The sequence below is a fragment of the Panthera pardus genome, unplaced genomic scaffold (assembly GCF_024362965.1).
Source record: "Panthera pardus isolate Hobbes unplaced genomic scaffold, ASM2436296v1 HiC_scaffold_10, whole genome shotgun sequence".
Lineage (NCBI taxonomy): Eukaryota > Metazoa > Chordata > Mammalia > Carnivora > Felidae > Panthera > Panthera pardus.
Genome location: NW_026526655.1, coordinates 9432589 through 9449390, shown reverse-complemented (window position 1 = coordinate 9449390; position 16802 = coordinate 9432589). Strand labels below are relative to the sequence as shown.

Here is a 16802-nt window from a genome sequence, read left to right as displayed (position 1 = left end):
TAAATGTTGAAAAAAAAAATGCTGCAGACTTTAAATGGGTGAATTGTATGGCATATGAATTACATTATCTGGATAAAGCAGTTTTAAAAATTCTGTTCTGCTTTGAAAGTGGTTCCTGCCTTCCGAAGTATTGCATAAAAAGGAAAACTCTAAAGCTGTTGCTTTGGGATCTTCATATATGTCAACAGATAAAATGTAACATGCCAGACTCTTCCCAATAGGTATTGAAAGGTACTGCAAACCAAATGACATTTAAAGACAAATAATCATCGTTTGTTAAGAATGAAAAGACTCCTATATATAATGGAATCTATTTTTTAACGCATTTACTAAATCTGATAATCCAATTTCTTCACTACTTATACATCTTCCTATTCTCTAATAAATGATGCCTTCTTCCTTCATAGTCCTTACACTGCTTAGGAAGTCAATAGCTTTTTCCTGTTTCCCAACATTGCTATTAAATATAAAAATAAAATGAAAACCAGAGGTACTTACATAGGAACTAACAACTATATTTCATAGTATCTCACACTTGATCAATTTAAGCATTATTAACGTTTTCTAAAGCAAACAAAACAATCAAACCCAACTTATCTGTTCCAAATGAAGTTCTTCTAGGACTCACAAGTCCAGTGATCCAAAAGAAGTACTAGTTTACCTTGTAACAAAACTTTAACAAACCCTAAAGACTGAGAGGCAGATATTCAAGACAAATACGCAGACTCATAAAAATGCATTCCATCAACAGAATTTTGCAGCCCAACTGTGCAAAAGGCATTAATGTGTCTTTTAAGTCAGAAATATTACTTTAAAGGGGGACCTGGGTGGCTCAGCTGGTGAAGCAATCCGACTCTTGACTTCAGCTCAGGTCATGATCTCAGAGTTTGTGGGATCAAGCCCGACATTGGGCTCTGTGCTAACAACATAGAGCCTGCTTGGGATTCTCTCTCTCCCTCTTTCTCTGCCTTTCTTACATGCGTGCGCTCTAATAAATAAAAAATAAATTTTAAAAAATAAAATAAATAAAAAGGGAAAGAAAGGGGTGCCTGGGTGGCTCAGTTGTTGCGACTCTTGACCTCAGGGTTGTGACTTCAAGCTCTGAGTTGGGCTTGGCGCTGGGCATGAAGCCTACTTAAAAAAATAATATAAAATAATAATATAAAAATAAATAAAAGGGAAAGAAATAAATAAAAGGAAAGGCAGATTGGCCTGAAGTTTAAAAAAAAAAAAAAATGTAAAGATGGCAAGCATACTATTAACTCCAGGGAGGTTTAGATTAATGTCCTTAGACTACAGTTCTTTATTGAATAATTTTCTTTTTTTTCCTCTTATACAAATTAAGAAAAACTATCTCTGTTCCTGGCTTACAAACTATTTGAAATACACCCACAGATCTGAAAGTGCAAGGCAGGGAACCACATGAACGCAAGTCATTTTACACCCCTGTCCACCAGGAGAATCATCTCATGTGTGTGAAGCATTTTGTAGCAGGGCCTTTACCTAAATTTCTCACATTTGAGCCTTTACATCAGTCACACCTGTTTCTTTGAGAGGAGGGAAAAGGGAGGAGGAGGGGGATACCAAGGCCCACACTCACTGTACGGTATAGGGGAGTCCACAGGTTTTACTCAGCTGCTCAATTCTTGATTACCCTACTTCCTAGTTCCTAGGCCTTAGGCACTAGGAGAAAGGGAAAAATAGACGGTCTCTCCCTTAGGGAACTTACATTCCACTGGGGAGGCAGAAACAGTAACACTGGATAGCGCAGGAAGAAAATTAAAACAATTGGAAAGAATAAAGGAGGGGGGACTACAGGCAGGAGAAGGCAGAAGATAACATTCCCTACCCTAATTCCATGTACCCCACTCTCTTCCCTGCTAAAAGAATCCTGCCTTATAGGGGGATACAAATCCATTCACCTCTGAGGAAGTAGGCTACTCCCCTGGCCCTAAAGGATGAGTCATGGTTGGGCCAAAGCCAGTATTTTTTCTCAAACTGCATGATTAGAGCCTTGAAATCAATTGAGACCAGGGGTTCATAATCAGGAGTTCATGGACTTGGATTAAAGAATATAATTTCACTAACCTCTAACTGAAATTTAACATTTCCTTCCATCATGAATAGGCAACAAACCACAGCATTATTGGCAGTACCTTTGGCTTTGCACCAAGAGAAATCACAGATATTATCCTATCACATTACAATTGTTGCACATACCTCAAGATATCATTTACACTCATCACTACTCTGAACAGCTGCTAGATCATGTTATTGAACGTGAAAATAAACATATTACTGCATTACAACATACTAGTTTAGCAGTTTAAGAGATAGATTTAACATTCTGATATATTGGAGTTTTTGTCTTATGCAATTATTTCAGGATTTAAAAATACTTTTTTGAGGAGTGTACTGCTTAAGACTGCTACAGCGGTCCACACCACAAAAAAAGGTTAAGAATTCTCAGACTTAAAAGATCATAATCAGAGGTTTTAAATGAAATAGAAAATAGAAAATAGCGTGCCTAATGCTTAAGTACTGTTTGTGAAATTTCAGTTGCATACACATATCTACACATACACTGGAAATGCCAAGTAGGGCATTTCTTATCATGGATTGCAGATCCAAAGAATTCAAAAATCAGTGGTTTAAACCTATCTTCATACAATACCATTACTCATATTTGTTTTTGACAGAGGTATACCCTAGCTCTTCCCCAATAAGAGGTATGGTAACATATGCTGGGCTTCCTCTAGGAATACTTTTGCTTTCTGGATTTTAAATAAAAGGCCCCAGGAGGTAGCCAGCTGGATCATAGAACATGCAGCTCTTGATCTTGGGGTTATGAGTTCAAGTCCCACACTGGGCATCGAGCTTCCTTTAAAAAAAAAAAACGGGGGCACCTGGGTGGCTCAGTCAGTTGAGTGTCTGACTTTGGCTCAGGTCATGATCTCGCAGTCCGTGAGTTCGAGCCCCGCGTCGGGCTCTGTGCTGACAGCTCAGAGCCTGGAGCCTGTTTCAGATTCTGTGTCTCCCTCTCTCTCTGACCCTCCCCCATTCATGCTCTGTCTCTCCCTGTCTCAAAAATAAATAAACATTAAAAAATAAATAAATAAATAAAAAGGCCCACATCTCCTTCCTGCCTCACATGTGATGAACATAATGACTTCAAGCCATGACGCAGCTATGCAGTGTCCAGGAGAACCACTTGTTAACAGCGGCAGAGCAGAAACAGAGTTTGATCCTTGCTGGAACCACTGCATACCTGAACCACGTCATAGGAGGAAAAATAAACCTCGAACTGTTTAAGGTCCAGTCAAGTTTTCTATTACCTGCAGGTGAAACTTCCTATCAAAGGGATTATTATGTATTACGGATAGGGTGGCCAACTAAGGCCTCTTCGAGGGGTAACTTCTGAGCCAAGACCTCAGACATGAGGAGACAGATACAGAAGATCTAGAAGAGCATTCCAGGCAGCACAAAGGGCCACTAAAAGGTGAAAGAAGAGCTAAGGTCAGAGAGGTTGGCGAGAGGCAGAACAGAAAGGAGTCCTATGGAGCATTCTAACTCTCCCACCAAATGCTACCACGTGCACACACACCCCTCTCTCTCTCTCTCTCTCTCTCTCTCTCTCTCACACACACACACACACCCACACACACACCTCTCTCTCTCTCACACACACACCTGTCTCATACACATGCACACCTCATACACAAGAATGTTTTCCAAGTCAATACAAATGGATAAATACCCCTCATTCTAAAACTTAGTACAAAGCGGTTCCTTAAAGTATTAACAACAGTTTTTTAAAAATCTGCCAAAACAATTAGACAAGTAAATATAAAGTAAACAATAAAGAATAACAAAACAGAGAAATGTTCATCATATAACAGCATGGGGAAAAACATAACATGGACCCCTTTTTATTAAAACAAAAGCTAGAAAAAAAACACAAAAATGTTTACACTGGTGTGTCAGGTAGAAACATTATGGACGGGCTCTTAATTTTCTCTTTATATTTTTCTTTATTCAAATTTATTGACTGTACCTTATTATCAGAAATAAATGCCTCACAAAATCCATCCAGGATCCTGGAACAGAAAGACACTAGATAAAAACTAAGGAAATCCAAATAAAGTGTGGGTAGTAATAATCTACCAATGCTGGTTCATTAATTGAGTCAAAAATACACTCATGCTGGGGCGCCTGGGTGGCGCAGTCGGTTAAGCGTCCGACTTCAGCTCTGGTCATGACCTCACGGTTTGTGAGTTTGAGCCCCACGTCGGGCTCTGTGCTGACAGCGCAGAGCCTGGAGCCTCCTTTGGATTCTGTGTCTCCCTCTCTCTCTGTGCCCCTCCCCCACTCACACTCTGTCTCTCTCTCTCTCTCTCTCAAAAATAAAGATAAAAAAATTAAAAAAAAAATACATTCATGCTAAGATCTTAAGAAAAGGGAAACAGGGTGAGGAGTATAAGGTAACTAGCTCTCCAACTTTTTTATAAATCTAAGACTACTCTTTAAAAAGAGGTGTTTTGGGGGCGCCTGGGCGGCTCAGTGGGTTAAGTGTCCAACTTCAGCTCAAGTCACGATCTCAGGGTTGGTGGGTTCAAGCCCTATGTCGGGCTCTGTGCCGACAGCTCAGAGCTTGGAGCCTGCTTCAAATTCTGTCTCCCTCTCTGCCCCTCCCCTGTCCGTGCTCTGTCTCTCTCAAAAATAAAATAAACGTTAAAAAAAATGTTTTAATAAATCCAAGAAGAGGTGTTTTGTGGGTTTCTTGGGTTTTTTAATGTTTAAGTCCTCTCACCTAAGACTCTTCAAGCACGCAGGCACAGACAGAAGGAATCATTAATAAGGAATAGCAGGCAAAAGCAGAGAAGGCATTTAGAAAAAAAAAAAAGATTATATGTTGAAAGTTAAGGGCAAAAGATTTTGTGCAATAGGTCTTCAGGGCACACAATAGGCCCTTACTTGTTGCAGAATAAGGCTCTCACTTATCGTACCCTTTTCAGAAACCAGTTTAAAGTATCTTTTTTAAAAGGTCTTATTGATCCCCTCCACTAAAAAGTGCTGAGAATACATCTTTAAAATGAGCTACCAGAATTATCACCTTCTTAAAGCCACGCAACGCAAGCCTTCACTCAGAACTTACTTGCTTAATGCACAATTCTAGGAAGTGATTTTGCAACTCAACACATATTAAAAGCCAGGGGAAGTAGGGGGAAAACACAGAGTACCGCAACATATACAAGACCACCAGCCAGCAAGGGAGGGGCAAGGCGCACTCACTGTACGAAGCAAGTAATTCCTTAGAAAGCAGGCTATTTAGGAGGGTCCGACTGCCAACAGTAATGTTCAGTAATGACAGCCTAGAGTCAGGAACAAAACCCATTCGCAACATTCTGAAAAGTCAACAAGTGTATTAATGACTGGTAAAGAGCCACATGAAAAAAAAGTGTTCACTGCACTGACCTTTTTTCCGATTTTACATGTATTTCCTTAAAAAAAAAAAAAAAAAAAAAAAGGCTTTTTACTGATTAAAAAACTTTTAAAAGAGAAAACAGACTTATCTTCTAACGATACAAAAATTTGACCTTGGAACTGGATAAAAGGGAATATGGGATATTCTTTACACTACTTTTACAACATTTTTAGGAGTCTGAAGTTATATCAAAAAGCCATCAAAACAAAAAACCTTAAGCCATATCACACATCTAACAGTGACCTTACTGAAACTATTAGTCAAAGAGACTATAATTAGCAACGATAAAATCTTTGAACCTGGATCAGATGTACATACGGTCCCCAAAAAACTTTTCCAAACACTTCATGTTAGACCAGGTCAGGATACTTTTCCTTTCAATCTTGAAAGTGTCATTTTAATTGTCCATTAAATTTACTAACACCTAAATTATAACATCTGAAAAACAATAAATTCACACCCTGTTGACTGTAATTTTAGACATTTACAGCAACTGTGACAATAAGCCATCATTTAAAAGGACTATTATATGGTTCTGTTATATAGAATAAAAGCTACTTTTAAACTCCTTCTAGGAGCCAATACCTAATCAAAAAAAATTGTAATCATAGCAAATACCATCTGATCACTTCACTGTGAACAAGGTACTGTGCTAAGCACTTCACTCTCTCGTTACAAACTCAAAAGAATCCTGTAAAGTAAGATTTTTCTATAATTTGCACCTTAATAACTTGTCCGATTTGAGTTCAAACAACCGGGAAACCGGGACCAAATTCATCTTGCTGTTGAGTCCACCGAACCTATCAAATTATCCCCTTCAACCTTAAGACTCTACCACTTACGTAATTCCAAGATGATGTCAGAGAAACCCATCTTCTCAAACCTCCTTTTAGACAATCAACAAAGGAAAATAGAAATGCTTCCTCTCAAAAAGAATGATTATTAACAAATAACACATCGAGCACTTATCCTACAGCAGCCACTATTTTACAGTTTACACATTAACTAATTTAATCCTCACAACAAGCCTACGATAGGTATTACTATTATTCCCATTTTCCAAATGGAAAAACTAAAGCCGAAATAAAGTGACTGACCCAAGGTCACAAAGTTAATGGTATCAGAGCCAGGGTTTAAATGAAATCCCAGTCTTTGTTCTTAGCCATTTACACCAAATTCCTTCATCGCTTAGACATTATCACACGATCTTCAGAACACATAGATGCCATTTCAAATTCCTGTGAGCAAAGTAAAGGTAGCAAGTAATACTGTGGAACGGGGGCTGGCAAACTGGCACACAGGCCAAATCAGGACCGCTGCTTCACCCTGTAGATCACTTTCATTAAAACAAAGTCAGTGGGGGCGCCTGGGTGGCTCAGTCGGTTGAGCGTCCGACTTCGGCTCAGGTCACGATCTCATGATCCGGGAGTTCGAGCCCCGCGTGGGGCTCTGGGCTGACGGCTCAGAGCCTGGAGCCTGCTTGCGATTCTGTGTCTCCCTCTCTCTCTGCCCCTCCCCCGTTCATGCTCTGTCTCTCTCTGTCTCAAAAATAAAATAAACGTTTTAAAAAAAAAAAAAATTTAAAAAAACAAAGTCAGTGGCGGCTTCTGCCCCACAACAGCAGAGTAACTGCAACAGAGAGACTACATGACCCACACAGCCCAAGATATTTGCTGTCCCGCACCTCGTAAAAAAAGTTTACTGACCCTGGTTCTGGAAGACAGGGTATAAGCCTTCCTCTAAACTATCCAAATTAATATGCATTTTTTTTTCTTCATCAATATAACAACAGCAGCAGCTATACCATTTATCAAGTATATACTACCTATGCAAGATTCTAATACCAACCCATTTTATTCAAAAGAAAGCGAAGTCTCAGAGGGTTTAAATGACTTATCCAAGATCACATAGCTAGAACAGGGAGGATCTTAAATACAGAGTTTCTGGCTTCAAGGCCCATATTTTCTATATGGCACCGCCTTCAAAATACGTAAATGTGTATAGCCATAAAAAAGCAAAATTGTCCAAGGAAACTGACTGAAGTTTCATGATAAAAATGCCAACTTTAAAAAGAGAAATGTTCATGTAAATGTATGCACTGATTAATTGACTCATACTTCCATCTCATTTTCCATTATACTATATTTATATAATCCCTGTTATCCCAGTTGGGGTTATGAATAACTCAAAGCATAGGATACTCAAAGCATAGGATACTCAAAGCATAGGAAGAATATGGTACATTCTGCCTATGTAATGTCATGGGGCAAAAAAACTATTAAATCAAACACAGAATCTAGAATGTATTTACTCAGTACAATTAACTCTCCTTGGCCACCAAAAATGACATCCTCTTCTGACACAGACACTCACCCACCTTCATTACACTTCTGGTCTAGAATGTCCAACTCTCTTCTATTTACCCACTTACCTATCCATCCCCACCCCACCCACCTCTTCATTTCCCATCCCAGCCCCCTGGATACTGACCTACACACCACTGAGCTAAGGGAAGAATGCAACAGAGGTTGGTTGCTATGATTCATAAGGCCTTTTTCTTTATTTTTATCCCATTAATCTCCCACACCATGACTGCTAAGGCTATATTATACATATCTATAGTGAAAGCCACATCAGAAATACAACATGGAATTGATTTTAGAGTTAAATGCGGTCATCTTACATATCTTCAGAATCCCAAATCTTGATCTAGGACTTTAAGTCAGTAGTATTCAAAAATATTTATTGATACATACCCTTTGATTATTTGTACACATTACTTCTATGCCCACTGCTGACTTCAGACTACCTTAACTGAGAGCAAAGATGTCTTTACATGAGTATTTTTCTAGGTGTGAGTACAGCAGTTGCTGAAACCAACATAATTTTTTCTACTGGACCAGGATTCTAATACTGGACCATAAAACAGACATGATTGCAGAATTTTTTTTTAGAACTATTGTTTTGCTAAGTCTCTATGTGTTCCTTAAAAGAACTACAGATTAGGACGTTCCTAACTATAAAACTCTTAATATGGAAACTTCCCAAATCCTTTACTCTCACATCAAAAATTTAAATCAACTCAGCAGGCATCCTGAAAAAAGTTCTAAGTATCTCTAAATATAGTAAACTCTGAAAAGTTAATTGTGCATTATGAATCATCTTATTTTTCTTTTTCAGTCACACAAAAAAACTAACACACGCTGAATAGAAGTAAATGCAGAAGTAGGAGGCCCATCCACCGAGAAGAAATGCTGCTATACCAGCCAACATTAAATTGACCGATTCCTTAACTGATTCAAGAAGCATAAACTGGGTATCATTTAAAACTAGTGCCACCACAAAGATCCCAAATGATAGTGTCTTATCTCTCCCGAAATTCCTTTCAGAAAACTTAGCGTGTGTAATGAGAAGATACCTGGAGAAAACATGGCCTGACCTAATATACAGGCAGCTGAAAAGAAATACTAGATGGTTCAAAGAGGCAGAAGCAGATTATCTTACACGGCCACACCAAAGGCTGAAATTCCCCAAGTCTTACCTCACAGCAGCAACTGGAAGGGCAAACTTAAAGACGGGGTGAAGAGTAAAGTAGAAAAAGAATGAACTCTGCAACGGACAGTTTAGTTTTCTGAGAAAAGTATGCCGACGTCAAAATACGTAAATCAACACTAAAGTTCCTAAAGACACTTGAGAAATAATTAGGAGCAAGTCTGATCACAAAGGTAAGAACTACTGACTCTTCTCAAAAATCAGCCTAATTGTTGCCATCTACTGGGAGGAAGGCAGAAATGCTTGCGGGTCAGGGATGGAGGGGGAGATGTCAAGTCCCTAACTCCCTTTTGAGACGAGGCTGCTTTCCCCAAGTGGGTAGAAGAAATGGAAATATAGGTTTACTAAAGGAAAAATTAGAAAGCTGCATGAATACCTTACATTAAAAAACACCCATGTCTCTTGTAGCAGTAAAATACACAGCCTTCACAAATGTCTCTATTCTACAGTCCACAAGACCCCACAAATTTTGCACTCTATAACTTGAACAGGTATTTAATTCATGAATTTGCACTAACTGCTAGCATCTCTGCTATTTCCCCATAAAAATAAAATGAATGCAAACTGCAGTGAGCAAAGTCTACAAGAATATTCTAGAAAGAAAAGCTGCTGGAAGAAAGCTAAATGTTACTGCTACCGGACCCCTGAATGAAAGTATTATTCTCTGCATCTTCAGTTCCCTCCAGTCACCATCTAACTTCATTTCCCGATTTTGAAATCCTATCTTGCCTACTCTTGAAAAAGGTATAACAGTCTACTAATACATCAACTGGAGTGCTATGCAAATATTTTACCAAGATATTTAGCTTGATGAAACAGGTAGTATTAATTTGCACTTTTTAAAAGTATGTAAATGCTTAAGCCACAACGTGCTTTTTTAAAAACATCATTTTCTCTTTTACTCCATTAGATGTTTAGCAGAAGTTTCTTTTACACCTGACATTACTGAGTAACTCACAAAAAGTCATGTTATTAATTCTGGAACAGTACTCTGAATTTAAAAAGAAAAAAATCTCTGAATAAACAATAGACGAATGTGTTAAGACAAAATGATTGCCAGCTTCCACTAAAGATTCCATGACTGGACAGGAGCAACAGGAGTCCTTTAGACATCGCCTGCTTATTTACTGGAAGTATTCTAACTACTAAGTAGGGACACTAAACAACAAGTTTTACCTCCACGGCTTCTATCACCCCAAAACTTACCACAAACACGCCTACAACATACAGTCCTAGAAAGGGAAGCAATTGCATTGAAAGACAAATAAAATCTAAAAGCACTTTTTCTTTGCAGTTCACCTACAAAGTAAACATGCCCGTACGCTTTTTTCATGTTGTCACAGCCTACTCAGGGATTAACAATAAAGTCAACATGTCTATTTGTTAAAGCTAATTTCTTGATCTCCCATTTAAGAACCTCAATCAACACAGCCTGAATTTTCTGTTAGTTCATAAATATGGATCCTCTACTGCAAAGGGCCAGTTTAGCTTCCCATCAGCCCCTCGCCTCAATTACACCTTTGCAAGTTACCCATTCTTCTCTACCTACCCAAACGATCAAGGCCAGTTCAAGTAGCAAGTCTTCCTCAGTAACTGCAACCTAGGACTGAATCTCTCTCTAAACCTCCGAGGGCCCACTGTATAAAAAACTCAACTTTGTACTTAGTAACAAATATGCACAATGTTAAATGTTGTGTCCTACTATCATAGTTTGAACTCGTTTACAGTAAAGGACATTCCAACGTAAGAGATCTTTTATAAATCACCTATTTCTCCTCCGCACTCTTCAAGAAGGCAAACCTGGTATGGGACCACAAATGCACACGGATTAGTTGCTGAGGAAATATCTGCACGATGAAAGTACTTCCAACAATTTATTCGGCAAAGCCAAATTTTGTGCCCTAATTCTTCTGTTTCTTAATTTAGATTCTCATATCAGGTTTCCTAAACGTAGAAAACCTGCATTTAGAATATCTACGGGATACTTCTGGATGCTAAATGCTATACTATATATAGTTACCAAGTTTGAGAAGTGTTTTTCAACTAAATGAAACAAAAACTCAGGACAGGAACCTTCTGTATTCCTCCCAGCAGAGACCTGGCACACAGTAGCACTTGATAAATACGTATCGATAAATATGCTTTTATCTACTGGTAAACAGAATTCTCAAATGCTAAACCTAACATCACAAAGTCAGTAAAATGGTCTAGTGTCTTATCAGTCCCTTAAGTGCATATTTTAATGAACCTAATTCTGAAAAATTTATATTCTAGCATCCTACACTCAGCTACCAAACCCTGAGAAACGAAAATAAGCAAGCAGACAGAAACCATGGCAAATGGTGCTAATAATACTTCATAATATAGTTTCCCAATATGTCACCGAAACGAACTCTATCCCTGCCCATATACCATGCAGGTTAGGAGCCTTGTGCCAGCCACTGTGGGCATGGAAAAATTAAACCTTTAGCACAAGAAGCCAAAAATTTACTTAAGAAGAAGTAAGCAACTAATTATTTAAGGCAGATGGTGAAAGCAGTAACTAGTAAAACGTTATGGAAGAAAGAAGTGAAGAGTAAAACTCTTACAGTAGCTACCCAAAGGAAAAGTTAAACGTGTAAATGTCACTACAAGAGATACAAGATGAGAGAAGGGTATCAGTCCAGGTGGACTCAACAGTCAAAGTCCAGGCAAGAATGCTGAGGTTCCTGGAGTGTGTTCAGAAGGAATGAACAGCTCAACCTGCCCACATCCAGCCCAGGGCGCAACACAGACAAGATTAAAAAATACTGGGGCCGTAGCAGAAGTTACAGCATGTTCATACATTTACTACTTACAAGGAAACTACAAACACTTGGTTTTCAGGAAGATTCACAAAAGGGGGCGGGGGGGCTCCATATGATCTCCACAAACCTGCTCTTTAAGGACACAAAACAGCTTAAATTACAACTCAACAGTGAATTTCAGAAGGGCTACCTGAAAAAACTCATTTTGGGTTTTCCAGGGCATCACATATGTTTACCAGGATAAGGACTTCAAATTGAGTTAATTTGACCTTAAGAAGTTATAGCACAAGGTACGTGTATTTATTCAGAATGCTGCCCACGGGTGGAATGAGTAGGAGTTTTGAAGTCAGGGTAGAACTCATTGGTTACCACAGCCAACAAGTTGATTAAAATACCCATTGAAATGCTTTAACTTCAAGTCTTGAAGGCTTGCTGATAGACACTTCCGCTTATAAATAACCTTCAAAGTATGCATTGGGTAGTAACCCAAATTTATAGAAGTACATCCTTTCTAAAAACAAAACAAAAACAAACTCAAATGAGGTATAAAACTCAGCTTTGTACTTAATACACACATTATGTCAAAATCTATTTAGGGCCTCAATCTAGCATTTAAATGATCAACTATTATATGTAAACAAGGGCCAATCACAGAATATAAATGGCTTGTCCTGATTTTTTTCATATGTGATTTAAAATAACTTGCAGTCTCTAAAATACATATCAACAGATGAAAAAGAAAACTTCTATAATCATTTTTAGGATTAACTAGGATTCAAAATGTTTGTCAAAACGAGACAGACATTAAACCCTTACAAAGTATTTTCACTTACAGTAATATTTTATTCTCACAAGACTTACTCCTCCAAGAAGCATTCAAAGATTCCTTATTATAGGCCAGACACTGTGCTAGATACTAGGGATTAAAAAGGGGGAGGACTGGCTTTAAGGAATTCATAATCGACTAAGGAATATGATATACTCAAAGACTTTCAAGTCTACATATGTAACAGAAGTATGCTCTAGGTAGAAGGGTGTTAACAAATGAGGCAATGGTCAGTGCTGCAATGAACCAGGGGAGGAAGAGCCCTGTGTTCCAATCTAGCTTTGGAGCCTAATCTCCTAAGTAGTGTCTAGCATACAAATGACAATTAAATCTAGGTGGCAATTAGCCACGCTCAGATTAGGTACTTGAAACTCACAAAGGTTAAATTATTTGTCCAAGGTCACAAAGACAGAGGAAAAGGCAGTGAAGATTGCGGCCCAAGTCTACACCCAAATCAGATGTTCACTTGAACAGTGCTGTTCACTAATGAGAGGACAGGGTAGCAGGCAGTGTTTTTCACTCTAGTCCACTAACATGATGTTTTAATTCAAACAGAGCTGCAGAACTATTTACCAATAGCTTCTGCACACTCAGACAAAATAGGTAGGTCTGAACAATGGACAAGTTCCTTTTTCTTCTGGCCAATCCAGTTTAATGAAACTGTAAGAATCCCAACCCAAAGCTGAAAGGCCTCAGAGAAGAACTACAAAGCAGACTTATTTCAGCCTAGGAAACAACTTCTTTTGCCAATAACCTAAAATCAAGTTAGGATATTGGGTTTAATTAAAGAACTGCATTTTTGAAAATCCAGGACACTGGCCAAGTTAAATTTTACTTAAAAGAAATCAAGAGACTGGTTCAGCAGAAGTATACTTACCTATTTACTGTTAAGTAGCAGCAAGCACCCACTATGTGTCAGAGTAACCCAGCAAACCAGGCAGAGATTATAAAGAACAATTGCTAGGAGTTTGTGCCTTCAAGAAATCTGTGACACAGCTGTTTGAACTATACAGAGGCAACGAAAGAAAATACACAAATGTAAAGCTCATGTCAAATGTTAAGAACTACAAGCACCAAGATTACATTACAATTGACAGATTATGCTTATTGTATAATATCCATCAGATTCTTTCTTACTGTTAAGCCCTTTCCAGCAGTCAGGAAGATATGAAGAGGCTGGGATCACCAATGCAAATAGCATCCTGAGGAATCTGTTGAGACCAAGAAACTTTCCAAGCAGGAAGGTTGGTTGCATAGTCAGCAAGACTAGGTTAACATTATTGGTTTGGAGTGGGAAGGAAAATGGGTGTTATTTTCAGTGAGGCTTATGAGTGCACCTTCATGCAAAACACAGCTGATACAAGATAATCCTGGACTTGGGGAAACCTATAATCCAGTCAGGAAACAAACGCAACACATGTCAACAAATCTAACACTATAATCCCAAAATGGAGCCTATTTAGATAACCAAGAAATAAATGGGAAAGATCCTGGGATGGCAGGGTTTGAGGAAGTGCTAGGAAGGGGTGAGCTGAAGTGAACCTAAAATGGTTTAAATAAAGGAAAAGTGCAGGTCAGTCTGGCAGTAACAGGAACCTGAGAGAAGATGAAAAGCAACAAACAGGTTGCTTTTTTCAACCTGAGTCCATCAAATTTCCTCAGCAAATGGAAAAATAAAAGGGCAACTGGTATTCTATTTGCTCAAAAAGATCATCATCCACCTAAAAGAAAAAAACAAAACACCTCCTCCCTAAATTCTGTAAAAAAAAAAAAATTAGATTTGGCAAGGTTTTCCCTTCATTGTAGACTCTGACATTATAAAGTCAATTCCGTAAGAGCCACGAGGCGAAACAGGTACATGTGTTATCAATAATGAAAATGTGAAGAAATTTCTCTAAATATGATTAACAAATTTCTTCAGGAGAAAGTATGGTAGAAATCGACCATGCTGATGCAAAAAACCAAAAACCAAAACCAAAACCTACCAATCAACCAACCAACCCAAGAGTAACTTAACAGAAATTGGGGCCAAGTTCCACTACCAATTTAACAGCAGTTTCAAAAAATAAGTTGCTGTAACTTACCTTACATCAAGGTCACCGCCCCCCCACCCTTCACCATCACTGGTGAAAAGCTCTAAGTGTTCTTAATGGCCTCAAACAGCAAATGTAATTTTCTAAAACTAATGATAATATATTACACTTATTTAGCAGTTTGTAATTTTTCACAGCCATTGTATCCACTGGGTCTCACCACCACCCGGTGAGGTAAGATAGTGACTGCCCATCCCCATTTTACAGATTAACTGGAGACCAGATAGGATAAGTGAAAAGCTCAAGGTCACACAGCTACTGTCAGTGTGTGAATTCCCAGGAGTTTGTGTCTCTTTGCTGGGATGATGTGATTAAAATAGGATCATAAAATCTTCCGTAGATAACATTAACCCAGTAATCTTAAAAGTTAGAATGGAAAAGTAAACATTACTTCAAATTTACTTTGCTAGGTGAAAGCATTGATTTTACACTGGCCTAGCATCCCTTTCACTTTTTTAAAATAATTGTTTTAGTTGAGCAGCTTCTAGAACTCTAACTGCCTGAAGTATTCTAAAACTTAGAAAGTAAATGAAAAACTAAAACAAAAAGCCTGTTCACGACACAAACTTAAACAGTAATTGTCAGCAGAGCAGACTTAAAAACCACTCAAACTCCTTAAAAACTGGGAATGGAATAGAAACAATGATAATGTTTATTACAGTCCTTAAATTCTTACGGATACGGGCACATTCATAGAAAGGCAGATGCGAACAAAGCCCACAACCTCAACCTCCGACCATGTTAATATGCTCTCTTAAGCATAAAATAAATGAAATAAAAACTCTGCCAACAATCTCACAAAGATGATGTTAAAAGCCCAATTCAATCTTTCTGGGGTTGAACATGGAGCAGGGCTGTTTCAAAATGAAGAACTGGAAATTTTGTTTACTCTCAAATTCCCAATACTGACCTCTTTGCATAATCTAAGTATGAAAATAAATCTCAATAAAACCATCTGCAACTTATTGTCTCTAAATCTGATAAGGCCATTCCTCAATCCTAGCTGCTCCCTCCACACACACACACACCCCACCCCGTGTAAATGCGACACACACACACAGGCCTCATATATAGGCCTCTTGCCTTTTTCTCCAACAACTAGGACCTTTGTTCAGAGCGTCGGTTTTTTGCCCCACTCAATAGCTCTTTCAACTTTCCACCCTATATTTTTTGTGTTGTTTTGTTTTTAGAGAGGAGATCCTCAGCCTCCACTTCCTGGGTCATTAAAAAATGAAATGCCAAAAATATCTATAGAGACGCTGGAGAGCAACAGAAAGTTGAACACAGCACTAAAGGGCCTACAAAACGGAGTAAAGCCCGGGGATCGGGTGATTTGGCAACCCAGGCAGGATCCGGGGAAGGCCGACTAGGAAAGGAGGCAGCAGGGGAGCAGTTAGACGGCCACTCAGAACACGTTCGCTGCGCTATTAAACGTACCCCCCGCACCCCTCACACACGAACGTTTACTCACTGCCACAGTCCCTCCTTCAATTAACTAACGAAGCAATTAAACTATACCCACCGCCAGACACGATGCTTAAGCTAACCGTCCCCAAAGTAAAACGACGTTATCAAAAACCAACCAACCTGTCTTAAGGGTTTAGGAGCAGCCCCTTCCGTTCTCTCCTTACCACACAAGGGTAACCAATTCCCCTCCCGTCCCCCCCCCCCCAAACCCGCCCCGGCCGTTCAAATGTGTTATTTCCTCCCGATTTGCATGTGTTTTTAAATCTTTATTTTCTCCCCTGTAGCAAATTAAGGATTTCTGTTCTTCTGAGGAAGGAAGCGCCACGAAGGACAGGATTGGGGATTTTCCAACCTTCGTTATTTGAAGTCCCCTCTAACTTGTTTCTCAACTAAAAACCCACTCACTATGGAGGAGGATGGAGGAGAGGGTGAACTGAATGGGCAAACGATATAATAGGTTTTATGTAATCCACATATAAATAAATTAATCGCCTGACTCGCTTCGAATACTAATACGATTGGAGTGACAATTGGTCCACCCCCCTCCCAAGTCCTGAACCCCCACCCCCCATTTCCATCCTGATCTATTTAGA

The 16802-nt window shown here is 38.9% G+C and overlaps 1 protein-coding gene across 18 annotated transcripts in view; it reads right to left on the bottom strand.

Annotated features, from left to right (window-relative positions):
- The window catches only part of TRIP12 (thyroid hormone receptor interactor 12), a 139012-nt gene that overhangs the window by 120056 nt on the left and 2154 nt on the right, over positions 1 to 16802 (bottom strand). The window contains exon 1 of one of the 18 annotated variants that reach the window (XM_019445662.2): positions 13527 to 13654. The exons of the other annotated variants lie outside the window; for them this stretch is intronic. The gene's annotated coding sequence lies outside the window, so the exon portion shown is untranslated. Of the gene's footprint in view, positions 1 to 13526; positions 13655 to 16802 lie in introns of those variants that run through there. 18 annotated transcript variants of the gene reach the window in all.